Here is a 4,825-nt window from a genome sequence, read left to right on the forward strand (position 1 = left end):
AATATCAGGCCTAAGATCCACTAAACAAAACGTAGCAGCCATCTCAAGGTATTTTTCATTGGGAAGTTATTTTAATTGGTGGCTGATGCCAGTCAGAGCTGTACTCACCCCTCATATAATTCTAAACTAAGTTTTAAGGAGAACCTGAGGCAAATAGGTGAGGTTCACCACAGGAATATCATATTTGACAACAAAGTTTATTTTTCTCAACTGATCACTGGGGTTCCTTTGAAGAATGGGTACTGTAATGCTTACATAGCCATTAACCAGAGAAGCAGGTCAATATTTTACTCTTGCACTGCTCAGTGTAGGCCAGCGATTACATTACAGAATTGAGAGTGAAAGATGGTGAAAGCCAAAAACCACTGTCAAAGACAGTAGGTCCCTGTGATAATAGAACCTCGTTCAACAAAGTGGTAACATAATACTGGTCTACTTCCAGGAATCAGATGTTAAGCAGATTAGAGAATGGACTGGCTCATCAGCTGCAAATTGAATGAATGCAGAAAGTTTCATTTTGGATCAATGGTCTCCAAAGCAGGCTAAAGCCTGCTGGAGGGGGAGCACCTACACCCCAGCTTCTGGTCCTTGTGCCAGGAGGGCACCACAAGCTGCTGATACTCAGCTCCAGGAGAGGTAAAGCAAGTTCCCTGGCTGCTTGAGGAACAGAACTTTTTGTTGTTTTGTTTGCTGAAAACCCACAGTGTCCCCAAACTACCAGATGATTATCAAAAGTTTAAGATACATGCAATTTGTCTCCTTGGAGTACTTCACAATATTAGCTTTAGGTTTCAGGGTGTTGAGTGTTAAATTACTCATCACAAACAAAAGTTCTGCTGCAGGATAGGTGTTGATAATAATGCCTGATAGCTGTGCATATGTTTCGTTTGGCAGAAGATAGTCTGACTACTACAGGAAGCAATTGGCCAGAGGATCTTGTCGAGGCACAAATAATCAAAATGCAAAAATTGTACATGAGTGAAAAATTTGCACACAGAAATGTGGAGCTCTGACTATTAATTCCCTACCAAATAAAAAAGAGCTTTTCCCTTACTGGGGGATTTTTCTCCTATGCAACACAAAGAGAAAAATGAGAGATTGAATGGAGACACTGAAGACAGACTCTGTCAGAGATGGATATTTTCATGCAAAACAGTTGTGCCTTAAGCAGCTTTCATCCTGTGGTCATCAGAAGGCAAATGGGAATTCATGTGTGTGAACAACTTCTCATTAAGGTAAAATGTGAAATAAACTGTGAATACAGGACATAATGGGAAAGAGAGAAGTCAGAATAACACTCAAGGAAGTATACCAAAACCTAAAATTAAAAAAACCCATGATGTCCTCAGTCTGATCATGAAGGCACCAACACAACATGATTGGAGGGACAAGGGACCAAGACAACAAATATTTTGTGAAAAGTATTTTCCAGCAGACACAGAAGTTCCCATCAGAGGCCAAGGCAAGAAAGACTCTTCTGTCTTTGTTCAGTTCCTGGTCTGAACTGCTCATGGTCAGTTCCCACTCCCTTAAAACCCAGACCAAAAGAAGAGCTGGATATTCTTTTCTCTTTGTGAAATCAGTGGCTGTAGAAGAAAATATAAGAGACACTTTGCTATGTAGGCAGCCAAGAGAATTAAAGAAATATGCATAACACGGCTGTTTCCTACTGTCAACAAAGAGAGAAACTCTGTGAGAGATGGCTGATGCCAAGCACTTTTCAACACTTGATAAGTCAGCAAGGTTCTGGCAGGTGTCCTTAGGAAAACAGAGCACTCGTCTGAGCATGTTCAATACCCCCTTGGGAAATGCTGTTTTCTCAGACTGTGTGAAGCACATGGTGCATTTTTACTAGAAAATAAAACTTTTTCCAAAATAGGTAAACCCCTGAGATTTACCCATTGAAGGTCCTGAAGTACATCCCCACACCCCACACCCCCCAAAAAAACAAACAAAAAACCAACCAATAAAAAAAAACACAAAAAAAACAAACAAAAAACCAAAACCAAACAAATGAAAATAAATTTTAAAAAAATCACCGAAAAGAAAAAACCCACAACCCACCAAAAACGGAGAATACAGCTTTGGTACTCTGAGAAGCTTTGGAGAAAAATCTGCTTTTTTGCGCTAAACTTCAGCAAAACGTTGACACTGTGGAAGGGAAATTACCTACTGCTGCTGGTCAGACTATGGTACAAGCTGTCAATTGCCTCTGGCAGGAGAGAGAGGGACACAAGAACTGGACTCCGAAGGAAGAGTCCTTCACAGGACTGTTCATGTTGGGTGTGGGTGCATGACTGGCACCCTAGGAGCAGTGGTGTTAAAAGATGGGCAAAGGACATAGAATGCAAGTTGTGATAAAGAAAAAACAAAAATGTTAAATGAATCCATGTTCTGGAGTAAAGAATTCTGAGGGTGAGCTTAAATTAAGTAGTGTCCAGATGCTTTTAGGAAGGTCAGGACACAGATCTCCTGCACCATTGCATTCAAGATTGGGTTTTACATATCCCACTTTCTAATGAGTGTTAATTTACTCAAGAAGAGCAGGAGGAGAACTAGACAGATTCTGCATGTTAAAGAGTTTCATGCTTTTATATATGAGAGGTCAAGGTTAGCCTAAATTACCATAAACCACTTCTTGCCATTGCCAAAAAGGAGCTGTCCATTTTCCCATTTTCATGCATCAGAGCAGGGATTATTTTTCCAGGTACAAGTGTATCATTTGCAAATTAAATATGAATGAGGAGTATTTGATTGTTCAGCCATAATCTTTGTCATCTGACAAAAAGGTGGGAAAGGGAAGTCTATGTTACATTAAGTGCTTGAAAACTTAAACAGTTACAGAGGGTAGCTCAGAATGTTTTTTGTTTAAATTGGAAATAAATTAATTAATCTTAATTAATTACATTAATTAAGACCAGGCACACAGATACAGCTCTTATTATCAGTTTAAGAATGATCTCTAAGAACTGTCAGAACTTATTGATCATGAGCACAGGTAATTTTCAGAGAGATTCAGGTTTAGACATGCAGCTGCTATCACCACATGCCTCAAACATGACAAACACCTAGCAACAGCACATCTCATTAAAGAATTAAAATCATGCTCGATCATACTCTGATCTTCATTTTGAACTGTTAGGCACCAGGACAGCTCCAATAAAAGATATCACTATCTTCTGGAAACACCTTAAATTAGTAGAAAACCTAAAATAAAGCATGAGCATGTTTAGAGAGCAACATTAGAATACACATCTGACTGCTTACATAGAAGGGGAAAAATGAAACAATACAGTCAGTCAAGTTCATGGTCCTGGGCCTCTTTATTAGAATGACAGTGGAATTATTTATACCCAAGCACAATATGTTGAGCCCTGATGTCAAATCAGGTACCTCAGTGCTGGCAGAATGCAGAGACATTCTGGGATGCTGAATTACCCATTTTCTCAGACAAGTCTAAAACTGAAAACAGTTGCACAATTTTGAGATTTCTGATTCCCAAACATAAAAGGTTTCAGACATATGACCTTTTCAGGGTTCTGTAACACAAGGAATAGTCCACACAAGAATGTCAAAAGACTCCCATTATGAGTTATTTAATAGACTTGTCATGAGTATTTTGGATTCTGATGTTTATTGCTAATTTTTTGATGGTCATATGCTTAACTGTGAAAGGAAGATGAGCAAACTTTATCTCCAGGAAGGTAGAGTAGGAGCTAGTTGAAGCAGGGTGTTATGTTCTTCAGTGCTTCACATTGTGTAATGTTGACCAAACTAAACTCAGGCAATGAGTGGAGCAGGTCTCTGTCTGGTTCTTTGGCTCAGCCTTTGCTCAGAAAAAACACATACTTCTCCTACAGCAAACCTAAGACTATTGCTTTCTCTTTCTTTAACATTGTCTGGATCATCTTCCAAGATAGGTTCTTTACCCTTTTGAAGAACTTGCAGCAGAGCACACAAGTGGTTTTTCAGCAGACAGCACCTTCTGTTGTATTTGATTTATATAGAGAGAAATTTCTTTCAAATATTACTGTTGCAGTTTTCTCTCAATAAAAGACTTCTTAGGGCTCTTCCTTTTATTTTTGTTACGCTTACTTGCATTTAGATGGAATGTATTCTGGTTATATTCTCTCTCCTCTCATTTACTTCTAGATTAGTTTTGAATGCTCGGGTATTGCTAATCACCATAGCTAGAGCTTTGGTACCATTGTATCTCTGGCTGCTTTATTATAGTATTAGTGGGTAAAATTATTTCAAAACAGTCTTCAAAAATTTTGAAGTCTCTTTTTGTCTCTAGAATAATACCACTTTGGACTTTACCATTGCCTTTCTTCTCCTTTTGCATCTTTGCTAAGGTTAATTTCTTCAAAATCTCTCATTCAGCGACAGTCAACCTGCGTCCTAAGTGAAGCCCCAGAAGTTAGTTCCAGTCTATCTGCACACTGTGTCCTTGAAGGTAGTTAATAATGATGCTGCTGCCAGCTGCTGCCCTGGAAATTATGTCGTGATACTGAAAGTGCTCACTCTAAAACAAGTCTGGGTACAGTGGATGTGCAGTCCAGTTCTCGTGAAGTATGGGCAAATGTTCTCTGGTCTGCCTGGCAAAGGAAAAGGGACACTGCACATCCTCTCACAGGAATCAGCCCAGCACTTCATAAATACATAGCACCCGCATATTCTCTGGTTGAAAACAGAGAATGAAGTCTGAAACACAATGGTAGAATTATGAAATTAAATATTGAAGAAATTAAGTCTTTTTTTCTAAAGCAATATTTGCATGGCATATCAGAAACATTTGATTTCACCCTGAATTGAAACAATAACA

This window comes from Cyanistes caeruleus, chromosome 3 (genome assembly GCF_971803275.1).
Source record: "Cyanistes caeruleus chromosome 3, bCyaCae1.hap1.1, whole genome shotgun sequence".
Classification (NCBI taxonomy): domain Eukaryota; kingdom Metazoa; phylum Chordata; class Aves; order Passeriformes; family Paridae; genus Cyanistes; species Cyanistes caeruleus.